The sequence below is a fragment of the Rutidosis leptorrhynchoides genome, chromosome 3, assembly GCF_046630445.1.
Source record: "Rutidosis leptorrhynchoides isolate AG116_Rl617_1_P2 chromosome 3, CSIRO_AGI_Rlap_v1, whole genome shotgun sequence".
Lineage (NCBI taxonomy): Eukaryota > Viridiplantae > Streptophyta > Magnoliopsida > Asterales > Asteraceae > Rutidosis > Rutidosis leptorrhynchoides.
In genome coordinates, this window is record NC_092335.1 from 610,232,235 (window position 1) to 610,245,876 (window position 13,642).

Below are 13,642 nucleotides of genomic sequence, written 5' to 3' on the forward strand. Positions count from 1 at the left end.
ATTCAATTATGGAAGTAACGGAACCTCAAAGTATGGAAGACCGAATGAGAGCCACATGCACTGGCCAAGGTCACGCCATTATTAAGCCAGATGTTAATGCGCCAGATTATGAAATCAAAGGACAAATCCTACACATGGTAACTAATCAATGCCAATATAGTGGTGCGCCAAAGGAAGATCCAAATGAACATCTTCGAACCTTTAATAGGATCTGTATTCTATTCAAAATCAGAGAAGTTGAGGATGAACAGATCTATCTCATGTTATTTCCCTGGACTTTAAAGGGAGAAGCCAAAGATTGGTTAGAATCGTTACCTGAAGGGGCGATTGACACATGGGATGTTTTAGTTGAGAAATTTCTTAAAAGATTCTTTTCGGCATCTAAAGCCGTGAGACTTCAAGGAGAAATTGTTACGTTCACGCAAAAGCCAAATGAAACATTATATGAGGCATGGACAAGATTCAGAAAGTTGTTGAGAGGATGTCCTCAGCACGGTTTAGACACTTATCAAATAGTACAAATATTCTACCAAGGTGTCGACATTGCTACACGAAAAGACATCGACACAGCAGTTGGTGGTTCCATTATGAAGAAAACCGCAACCGAAGCTCACAAAATCATTGATAACACAGCCTCCCACTCGCATGAGTGGCATCAAGAAAAAGATATCTTTCGTTCATCTAAAGCAGCTAGAGCCGATTCTAGCCATGACTTTGATTCCGTTTCCGCAAAAATAGATGCTTTCGAGAGACGAATGGAAAAGATGACTAAAGATAATCACGCAATACGAATCAGTTGTGAGCAATGCGGTGGATCACACTTAACGAAAGATTGTCACATTGAACAAACCATGGAACAACGTGAGAATGTTTCCTACATGAACCAAAGGCCGGGAAATAATTATCAAAATAATTATCAACCGCTAAGGCCAAACTTCAATCGAAATCAAAACATTCTTTACAATCCAAATGGACCCAACAATAACTCATACAACCAACAAGGTCCGAATAACCAACCAACTCAAAACAACACTTTCAATCAACAAAGACCTAGCTTATATAAACCACCACAACAAACCGAAGAGAAAAAGCCAAATCTAGAAGAAATGATGGCAAAGCTAATGGAATCTCAAACACAATTTATTACATCTCAAACCCAAACAAATGAGAGGTTTGATCAGTCATTAAGAACTGAACAAGCTTCCATTTTGAATCTAGAAAAACACGTAGGTACTCTTGCTAGCATGATGAGTGAGAGGGAACAAGGAAAGCTACCGAGTAATACTGAAGTAAATCCTCGGAATGAGAATGTTAATATGGTGTAACAAATTCTGAAAAACCAGCATCAGAAGATGGGAAGGTTTTAGATGTGAGTAACAATGAAGAAGTTACAACACCACCACCACCCGAGTATGTAAAGCCAGTGGTGGCACCATACAGACCACCCATCCCGTTTCCAAGAAAAGGAGTTGAGTATGAGCAAGTAATAGGTAATAAAGTTTGTGATACCTCTGGAAAGAAGAAGAAGAATAAGAAAGTACAAGAAACAAAAACCGTAAAGATAAACCCGGTAAAGATAGTTCCACCGAAACCTCCACCCAGGGTGGGTGATCCGGGTGAATTTGTTGTTCCTTGTCTACTTAGTGATTGTGTCATGTATGATGCACTAGCAGATTTAGGTGCAAGTATAAGTGTTATGCCTCTTTCATTATATAAGAGATTAGGAGTAGGTGATCTAAGTCCAACAAAAATGAGTGTTCGACTCTTTGATCAAACCATTAGGCACCCAGTTGGAATTGCTGACAACCTACCCGTTCAAGTGGGTAATTTAACCTTTCTAGTCGAATTCATTGTCATTGACATAGAAGAGGACTCAAACATTCCTCTAATTTTAGGTCGACCATTCTTAGCGTCCACCGGGGCGTTATTTGATGTAAGAAAAGGTAGAATGACACTTAGTAATGATGAAAAATTGATCACCTTTGTGAGTCGAAAGTCTAAATCTCCACCAACCAAAACCGTTGAACTAACAAAAACGATTGGTAAGAACCATATTGTTTTACCAACTCCAACGGTAGTGCTTAACAATAATAAAATGCCTAAGTGTGGGGAAGATGAAGTAACACCTAATGATAACTTGATAACAAAGAACCCCGTTGTTGATATGAAATTAAATGACCCCGTTATTAATAGTTCAATGAAGAAACTTATTAAACAGATTCGCGATGCTAGAACCAAGAGGAACTTTAAGTTATGTAACTGGTTAGTATCCAATCTATCGCCTAAAGAAAAGGCAAAACTAGTTGAATTTGTGGATATTACACAGGAATCTAACCAATGGCTTAAAACAAAAGTCACAAATATGCAAGTTGATTATGGTCCAAGAGAAATTGACAATGAAGTTAATCACAATTTCGACACCACAGCTACCTAAGAGTGGGGAGATTCAAATGTTCTAAAAAGAAAATGTTGTCTAGAGTTAGTTGTTCTGTTCTCGTGTAGTTCCGAGAATGGAATCCGATTGGTCTTTTCCGCTAGCAGACACTAAAGAACTAGTTTTCTCCCCCCATTATGAATTTTTGTTTTGTAGGTTTTGTATAAAATTAATATGCATCTTTTTAAATTTAAGTTTTGTGTGAATTTAAAAACAAAATTTACTTTATTTCATTAAGTTTAAAAAAATGATTTCTAAAATTCGTCGTAAGTTAAAGACTAGGTCATGGAACCGAAATTGCTTTACCCGATGGCGGGGCGAAAAATTTTGTTATCATTATTTTTAATATTATTGATCTAAAGTATACCAAAAAAATTAAAAAAACCCAAAAATCTCTGCTTTTAAAACAATCGCTTTAAAAACGACAAATTTTAAATTTTGTCGAGGGACGGACTAGGTAAACGTACCGAAACTACCTAAAGTAAAAGGAAACAAAATTTTAAAAATTATTCATTTAAATTGTTTTAATAAATAAAGGTTTTATAAAAAAATATATATATGTAAAAGTATGTATATATATGTTTGTAGTTTGTCTCATGTACAAAACAGGGTAAAACGGCGCACTTTCAAAGACTGACATTAAGTTCAGCAAAAGCTATTAATTTTGACGACAAGACGCAAAATATCAAATGTGATATAAAATAATATGTTCGCTCGGTATTTTTAATCACTTTTCTATACTAATCACCCTCATGAATTTATAATTATAGTCTGATTTCATGTAAATGAGGGCATTGCATGATCTCAAGTGTGGGGAAGAGTTATAAATTCTCTCGGGTTTACACTTAGTTTAATTGTCAAATTTTGTAAAAATTTGAAAAATTTTCAACTAAATGAATTCAAAATCATGTTTATACATATTTATGAACGATAAAACTAGGTGTTAATGCCAAAATTATTGTTACCTTGGAGAGAACATAAATGGAGAAACAACCCAAAACGTTAGAATTCATTTAAAATGGAATAAAGGAGAATAAAAAGGCAAATAAATAAAATAAAAGCCAAGTGTGGGATGAATTTACCAATTTTTTTAAAACACATATCACATATTTGGTACAGATTATTGCAGGTACTTTTGCTTTGGACTAAACTAATCAGTTTTACCCGATTTATTGTAATACCTTTGAAAGAAAGATGGATCTACACGATGAATCAATTCCATCATTAAAAGGAAGTAAAGTCTTTCGAAAAAGACACGCGCTTCTTGATTTAGGTCAGGAAGTTGTCGTCCAGACCAGTTGTAGAGTCTACGAAAAACCTTGAAAAGTTTTCTCGAAAATCAGCTGGAAATCCACGGACCTCAACATTAAACAGGGTCGCCAAGTGGTCAGATTTATCCTAACCATGAGAAGGATTTATCTCGTAAAATGGGGAGGCGCCGTGCAAATTAGCTTGATAAGACTAATTAATCAGACCCCCAGAAAGGATAATCTCCTTAAAGATTAAAAATCAGCTTTTAAGACTGATATTACTCAATCCTTGAGATTGACCTTAAAGATTGAGAATTCAAACTCATGGAATTCAATGATATCTAAACTCGAGCTTGAACGAGAAAATATTTTGATCAAATTAAATCCGATTTGTTTTCTGAAAACCCTATTTTCATTGCGTTCATTACCATTGAACGTAAAATTCTAAGAATTCATCAAAATTCATTAGGTCACCTGAACCAAATCGGGTGTCAACTGTAAGAACGGTGGTTGAATAGCATGGTCGAAGACAGGACCTTGTGCTAGACCGAAAAACTATAGGGTGATCTTTTCTATTGCTCCTACAAAGGATAGTAATTGCATCCGACACGTTTTAGACCATGAACATCTGCATGTCATTATACATTGCCTTAACAGTTGCTTGTTCAACGCTTTCCTTTACAACCGGACGGTAGTTTACCGAAAGGTAATATATGGAGCAAGTAAACTGGATGTGTGCTTTCCTAATACAAGGTTAGCTAGTGGGTGACACAAAACCACAAGTTTTAAGCTAAAATTTTAAAATTTTAAACCCAAAAAACCCACAAAAACAATTTGCGAACACCGGTGAAGGGTTATTCCGGAAAACTTATCTAGGGTAAAAGCTATAATGAATTTTCAAAAGATCAAATGTTTTCATAAAGATCTAATTTCCTTAAAGGATCTACATTTTCATAGTCATGTGGGACTGTAAACTACAATGTTACTATCATTGTTTATACCAATGTATCAAAATCACTGATGTATAAAGTGTGAGAATAAAAAAGTGATTCGAGTGAAGTGTGAATTTATTTGGAGTTATGTATTGCTTGAGGACAAGCAACGCTCAAGTGTGGGGATATTTGATAGTGCTCCAAATGAACATATATTTAGGCGCAATATCCTTCCAATATGTAAAGTTTTTAGTTGCAATTGTTCTATTTTTATGTAATAATGGTTTAAATAAATAAGTGCGAAGACAAAAGAAGAAAACGAAGATTTGAAGACGCAAACGTCCAGAATGCTCAAACGTACAAGTTAAACTCCAAGTGGTTCAACTTATTGATGATCAACATCTAAATATTGACAAGAGTAAAAGTTGCGGAACGTAAAGTACAAGATATTAAAGCATACGAAAAGACGTTCGAGAAACCGGAACCGAGACATAAACCGGGCGTAAATGTACGAGACAACGGAGCGAAAATTACAAGTCAACTATGCACAAGAATATAATATAATATATATATATATATATATATATATATATATATATATATAATTAATATAAATTATATATATATTATATATATATAATAATATGTGGACAAGCAAGAAAACAAAAAATATGTGAGCTGGATCTGACGGTCATGCGATCGCATGGGAAATAGGCATAAAACCCATTCGAGTGCATGAGCCCATGCGAGTGCATGAGATTTGCACTAAAACCCCATGCACTCGCATGGGCATCAGAATCAGGAAATATGCCTATAAATACCAGGCTTCTGCTCGACGAAAAAACTACACCAATATCAATCTCTCTTCTGTATATGTAATATATTTATTATAATTATAATTTTAAATTAATATTAATAATAAATTATGGTTTAGTTGGGTTATTGTAAGAAATGTTTTACGTGTTTTAAAGTCGGAACTCTGTCCGAGTAACGCTACGCGATTAATCACCACTGTAAGCTATGTTCTTCCTTTTTAAATTAATGTCTCGTAACTAAGTTATTATTATGCTTATTTGAGCCGAAGTAATTATGATGTTGGGCTAAATATTAAGATGGGGTTATTGGATTTTGTACCATAATTTGGGTTTGGACAAAAGACTGACACTTGTGGACATTAGACTATGACTATTAATAGATGGGGGGTATTGTCTAATTGAGTGACAACTCATTGGAACCTGTCGAACCTATCTTCAAATTAGTTAATCTAATAATTATTAAAATGATTACGAATGTCCTATTTAGTGACGTTCATACGACATCGTTTACAATCATTTAATTAATCAATTGGATTGGGTAATTGATTATTCATTATGGTCAAGTGAATAAATTAATGTATCATGGACTAATTAAAACAGGGGTGGATTACATACAAGGATAATTGGTGTAATTGTTAAAAAAGTATTAAAATCTTGAATTACACGCAGTCGATAACCTGGTGTAATTATTAACAAAGTATTTAAACCTTGTTACAGTCTAAATCCCTAATTAGTTGGAATATTTGACTTCGGGAATAAGGTTAATTTGACGAGCATTTTATAATTATGACCGATGGACTATTATGGACAAAAACCAGATAGGTATCAAATAAACCAGGACAAAGGACAATTAACCCGGGTAATAATTAACTAAAATCAAAACGTCAAACATTATGATTACGGAAGTTTAAATAAGCATAATACTTTTATTTCATATTTTATCGTACCTTTATTTACTGTCATTTTAATTACTGCAATTTACTTTATTGCAATTTAAATTCTATCATTTATATTATCGTCATTTATCTTTACGCTTTATTTAAAATCGACAAACCGGTCATTAAACGGTAAAAACCCCCTTTTATAATAATATTACTATATATAATTATATATATTTTATATAATTATAGTTGTTAAAAATATAGCGTTAAACTCAGCTAGCTCCCTGTAGAACGAACCGGACTTACTAAAAACTACACTACTCTACGATTAGGTACACTGCCTATAAGTGTTGTAGCAAGGTTTAAGTATATCACATCTATATAAATAAATAAAACTTGTGTAAATTGTATCGTATTTCATAATAAAAATAATAGTATTTCGTATACACCGCTGCACACATTAGCTGCGCCATGGCTTAAAGTATGATTTCGAACCTGACAGCATTGCAACCTTCGAACCTCAATCCAAGTGTTGAGCCATGACACGCCTTAATGAGCCACGACGCGTCTTAACACTAAAACACATTTTTCTTGTTGTTTTGATATCCTTCACACATCCAACAATCTTCCACTTGAAGGATCATCTAAACACAGCCCATTTTATCAACTCACACTCGATCATCTGTCTCGACTTCATTGAACCTACCCATCTATACCACCAAGAAAGCTTCTTGGGATACGCACATTCCAACTACTCGAGATGACAGCTTTCGATAAAGAGTACTTCAACTACACTCGCCAAAAAGTAATCAACTTCACTTGTCAATTGTGTTATACCCCCACAACAACTCTAGATTACCCAATTATGGAACTCCATTTGAACACCGCCAAATAAACACCCGGGATACACCACACTTCCACGTCATGGGAAGGAAGACATTCGACACTCAAATACCTGAGTAATAATCTAATCTTCGTTGCTAGCTTGGGTCATCTCTCGATTTTTGCGCCACCATCTTCTAACACGTAGCTCATCTTCATACACCAGAAGACCAATTGAAATATACGACTCTTCAATTATAGGATTCTTCATGAGACTACACCACTTCACCAATCACTCTAGACATGTCCAATCCTGAACACACATGTCAATGATTACCCTCGTACAGAATTTCACCGTCTATCTATGATTTTCCTTCCCAGCAATCAGAAAATCCAACAGACGCCTTCGTAGACTCTTCATCAAGGCTCTAGTGAGAACGCAGTCACAACCTCAAAATCTACTAACTTTTCACCTTTTCGCTTTCTCACTGGTACAGTGACCACCTTATAGCTATCAATTTCACAAACCCATCTTCTCATCCCAAGCACGTTCCACTGTACGAGTAAGAAATAAAATCGCGACTACTCGAGAAGAAACTTGGTTCGTACCACCATCTAGTCACAAATTTCTTTGCCATCGGAGAGTAAAACAAGTACCCGAAGCCCTAGTGTTACCCGAAATCATCACACTAATATTGGAGACAACGTCGCATAATCATCTCCAAAACTCCACTAGTCGACTAACTCCCACTAGCTCGATAACTTCCGTCGGTCACCAAGTTCCCGACACCCTCAACGATCCTAGAAAGCTCAAGTTTTGGGACTTACAAGATTATCCATCCCTCTTCCATCACCTAAAGACTCCTAATTGATCACCCTCGAAGAGAACCGCTCCTTCCATTGAAACATCAACCAAACCCGAGCAACCGTTGAATGCGTTCTATCCAACACCCTTCGACAATTAATTTCCTTTAGTGACTAGGAACTCTAATCCGCCCGCATACTTCATAAACCCTGGAATATTGACCATACAACATTGTTCATCCCGTTTCCAAACCCCCGCAAGCAGCAAACTTCCCCGATACTCCCACTATCGACTTTCAACCTGATGTATCTTGTTCATTACAACAACCGCTCTAAACCGAGAGGAAAATAAAACTCCTGAGCTTCCATAACAAACCCACATCTCTGAAAACATATTTTGTATCGCTTAAAGTTTCACGAGACAAATCCGTCTCGCACTTGCGTCTTCAAACCCGAAAAAAATTCATCCCGAAAACTACCCTTATTCGAAAAATCGTATCTCAAAATCCAACGGTCCGGTCGACCTTAAATTTTATAGCAACTAGATATGTATGTCTTTTACTTACAGTAAAATTTTCAAGGCGATCCAACGGTTAACGAACCCACTATGAATTTTATTCTGCAGATGCGCTTGAATATTCGAATTTTGCTCAATCGTTCCTTCGTACGGGATAACGAGGAACAAGAACCTGACCCGTCACCCGCATCTTTCAAAAAATCTCTCTGTGTATCTTCTGCAACAAAACCCTATCGAACCGACCCCTTAGACTCCGTAACCCTTTGCGAGTAAATCACCATCATAATGCAACCGCGCGCACCGTTACATCATAACCCGCCAAGATCAGACCAACCCTGGTGTGATCAACTTTCATGGATACATAGACATACCCTAAGTTCACCGCGATCAACAAAGTCTCTAGATCTCGACACAAGTTGCAAGACACACAACCCTGTCGTTTGATCGAGTCATCAACCATATCGAACACACTTCTTTCAAATCGTCATCATGCCCATACTCGAACCTTGAGCTCTAGCTATTGAATGTCTCGCTAATGAGTTCAAAGGGGAAATATATTTTTTATGCTTCTATTCTTGCTCTCAAACGAAACATTATAAGAAATGTGTTTGGAGATTGTGATTCTCTTTCTCATATGTGTAAAGTTCATTGTATCATGTAGTTAAATAAAAGGTAGTTACACTCCTTTCAACGTATAACTATGTATAACTCCATTCCAATAAATTTTCTTACATAATCTCGATGAGGTGTTTTTGTGGGGTATATTGCTGATGCGCTGATGTGCCAAGTGTGATAGTGTGATGAAGTGATGGAGTTTGTAATGGGGTCTGAGGGATGGAGTGTGATAGAGAGTTGGTCCCACCCTTTTTAATTATTTTATTAATTAAATTGTAATTAAATTTACCTAATTTGTGATTAGTTGAAGTATTTATCACGCATAAAAAGCTTCCTGTGATGCAAGCCTCACGCCAACATTTTTTTTGTTGGATGCCGCTTCATTATGACGTGATGGGTGGGGTGATGCTCCAAAAGCCCACCATCACGCATGCGTTAATTACAGTCTAAATGCAATCAACATTGTCGTCACTCAGAGCACTCCCAACGGGCTCCGCCCTCACACTGTCATCACCACCGCCCTCAAGGGCGCCGATGGCATTCATCCCGCCATCAGCCGCCCTTATTCCTCTCTCCTGGTTCCGTGCTGGTGGATGTCTTCGCTATAATATTTTGAGGACGGTATAAAACATTTATTATTGATTATATTTATTTGTTTCAAACGGCTATAATGCCGTTGGTACTTTTTTTTTTATTTTTTTTCCAACCCCCACTATATATACCTCTATACCATTACACTATCACTTCATACAATCTCTACTTTTATATCACAATATTTATTCAATTCCATTAAAAATGACTAAAAAAATTATGGATAGTCTTACGAAAGATGCGTTAGATATTGCAAGTTCTAATTTCAATATTGTCGCATTCGATCTACTTGATCAGATAGATAAAGACGAAGAGGAAGAAGTCAATCAACCAATTCCAAGGGCGCCTCGAAGATTTATTCATAGAGACCGAGAGGGAACCGCGATGCGTTTATGGAATGATTATTTTTTCGAGAATCCAACTTTTCCTGGAGATTATTTTCGTCGCCGTTATAGGATGAGTCGACCATTGTTTATACGCATATGCCAAGGTATAATGAATTACTCTTAAGAACCTATTCCCGATTATTTTTTATATTTTCATCAAAAGCGGGATGCTATCGGGTTGTTGGGTTTTAATGTTTTTCAAAAATGTACATCCGCAATACGCCAATTAGCATACGGTACTGCATCTGATGCTTTTGACGAGTACTTACATATGGGCCAACAAACATCATACGATTGTTTGAATAATTTTTGTAAGAGCGTGATTCACTTGTACGGTTCGGAGTATATGAGAAAACCTACTCGACAAGACGTAGCACGTCTTATATCCGCACATGCGAAATTACATGGTTTTTCGGGAATGTTGGGTAGCCTAGATTGTATGCATTGGGCTTGGAAAAATTGTCCATATAAATATAAAGGTCATTATACTAGAGGCGATCATGGGTATCCAACAATCATGTTAGAAGCTGTGGCATCTTATGATTTATGGATTTGGCATGCTTATTTTGGACCCGCTGGTTCAAACAACGACATCAATGTCCTTAATCAATCTGATTTATTTAACGAGTTACTTCAAGACACGGCTCCACCGTGTAATTTTTAGGTTAGTGGTTGTAATTTCAATAAAGGTTACTACCTAACCGATGGGATATATCCGGATTGGGTGACACTAGTTAAGTCTTTCAAAAGTCCACCTGACCCAAAATGGGCAAAATTTAAAAAATATCAAGAATCTGCTCGGAAAGATATTGAACGGGCATTCGGTGTACTTCAAGGTCGATGGCAAATAATAAAAAACTCGTGCCGACAATTCTATGTCGAAAGAATCCGAAGAATTATGCACGCTTGTGTTATTTTGCATAATATGATCACCGAAGACAATGGACATGCAATGTGTTCACTTGAAGAGAATTACATGCCAGCTCGTCGTCCACATCGCTCAATCCAGGAAAGGGTTGAAGCACACATGCGCATTAATAAAGAATTACGAGATTCGTCCATTCATCATCTACTACGACAAAAGCTCATCGAACACATTTGGAATCTTCCGGCTAATTTCCGTGTTCGGCACGTTCCACATGCCCGAGCCGCTCCAGAAGCTGGAACTTCCAACACCGCCGAAGATGTTGAAGAAAGCGAGGATGAAAGCGACGATGAAAATGAAAATGAAGACGTGGACTTGGACAAAGATGACACATAGTTTCATAATTTTTAATTTATGTTTAGTTAATGTGACTTTTGATTATGTATTTTTTTTTTAAAATAAATGTAACCGTATTAATGTTATATAATAAAAGTGTTGTTCAAAAAAATATATATTCGAAAAAATGGATTTTAATAATTATATTCGAAATAATAATAATAATAATAATAATAATAATAATAATAATAATAATAATAATAATAATAATAATAGTAGTAATAAATATTAATAAAATATGTGGGGTCATGTGATGGGGAGGGAGGATGTCATAGTTGGTAGTGGTGTGTGATAGAGAGGGAATGAAAAATAAATGGAGAGAGAAAGCTGATGTGACGCTGATGTGGCGGTATGTCCTGGGGAGGAAGTACGTCATGGTTGGGAGTGGTCTCAGAGAAAAGTGGTAAAAAGGTCAATACTTAGTTTATTTGGAAGTTATTATCGTGTAGTTAGTTTAAATAAGAACATTAATACCGAAGATATAGATGAGAATAGTGAAATGATGAAGATTGTGTGAAAGAATAAGTAATCACGTGGACAATACTTTGGACTCTAAGCACACAAGATGAAAACCCTAGGACAAAATCTGCCTATAATGTATAATCACATGGACAATACTTGCATTTCGTAAGATATACTATATATTATTGTTATTAATTATTTATTTATATCTATTATTATTATTAATTAATTAATTAATTAAGAGATGTTTCTTTTGTGTAAGTTGCATTGGATAGTCAATGAAAAAAAGTTGTAAACCGTAAGGTGTTGGTGTGTTGGTATGACCTGACTTCCCATAAGGAAGGTTAGAGGTTCGACGCGATGCCGTATAGATTCGTAGTAGGAGTTTCCTCTTGAGGGCAGTAGGTTTTGCAATGGTTCGTCAAAGGAAATGAACGGGTGAGTGAGTTCGGACATTGAATTCCGACTCCGTTATTGACTCTTAAACCTAATAAAAAAATGAAAAAAAGTCGTGCATAGGCCTTATATGTCCCCATAGGAATATTTTGTTATATAATTGATGACGTAGGGTTTTGGCCCAATTAGGGTCTACGCAATTAACTTGGGCCCCAATTCAAGTAACCCTAATTCCCATCTATAAATATGGGGCAAAACCTACATCAAGTTCACAATCTCCCAATCGCATACATCTCATACGGTCATTCGATCACACCGCAACTCCTCCACCACCGCAAGTCCGCAACGCATACGGCAGTTCTCGCCGGATCTTCTCCACGATCGTCTTCACGATCGCAACACTAGGGTTTTTACCTACGGGTCTTGTTGGGTTTTTTCTCCCTTTGCCGTCGATAGAGTCCGACTATCGACCGGCGGGCAATTCGTTGGCCACCCTCCCGAGATCATCATCTCGGGTACGGGTTATTCACGGTAACCGGACCGGAGATCAACGACGTTGACGCCTAAAAAAACCCTTTCGCATTGCTGTTCGTGTGTAGGTTTCCCCTTGAAAAAAATATGCATGAACAATTGGTGCCCACCGTGGGGCACGATGCATTATGTCTCGTGTTTCTACCGTCTATCGTTCGGTTTGAGAAGGTTTGTCTTTTCTTATTGAGCTTTTAATTCGTTATATGCGGTTTAAGTACATGAATATTTAGCGCAGATGTTCGCGCGCTTGCGCAACTGTCCACACGCTTTTGTCCAGGTTACGCACGCTTTGCGCACAGTTGTCCGCGACTTTAGACGCAATTTTCATGCGGTTTTACGCATGCTAGTTCATGCGGTTTCCCCACGCATTTTGCATGCGGTTTTTTGCGCATATGTTCGCGGGTTTACGCACAGTTGTTTGCGCAGGCTCCTGTGAACTTATTTTCCGCAGCATAATGGGAAGTTCGATACGATACTTGACAAAAATATCATACCGAACTTGGGGGACTTGATGACGTAGGGTTTTGGCCAAATTAGGGTCTACGCAATTAACTTGGGCCCCAAGTCAAGTAACCCTAATTCCCATCTATAAATATGGGGCAAAACCTACATCAAGTTCACAATCTCCCAATCGCATACATCTCATACGGTCATTCGATCACACCGCATGTCCGCAACGCATACGGCAGTTCTCGCCGGATCTTCTCCACGATCGTCTTCACGATCGCAACACTAGGGTTTTTACCTACGGGTCTTGTAGGGTTTTTTCTCCCTTTGCCGTCGATAGGGTCCGACTATCGACCGGCGGGCAATTCGTTGGCCACCCTCCCGAGATCATCATCTCGGGTACGGGTTATTCACGGTAACCGGACCGGAGATCAACGACGTTGACGCCTAAAAAAACCCTTTCGCATTGCTGTTCGTGTGTAGGTTTCCCCTTGAAAA

At 37.2% G+C, this 13,642-nt stretch overlaps 1 non-coding gene and 1 pseudogene across 1 annotated transcript; one reads left to right on the forward strand and one right to left on the reverse strand.

Annotated features, from left to right (window-relative positions):
• Window positions 1-392: 392 nt before the first annotated feature.
• On the reverse strand, window positions 393-499 carry LOC139903130 (small nucleolar RNA R71). The gene has a single exon (XR_011777974.1). It is a non-coding gene; the product is annotated as a small nucleolar RNA R71 (small nucleolar RNA).
• Window positions 500-9,865: 9,366 nt separating this feature from the next.
• LOC139902246 (uncharacterized) lies at window positions 9,866-11,308 on the forward strand (annotated as a pseudogene).
• Window positions 11,309-13,642: the final 2,334 nt, after the last annotated feature.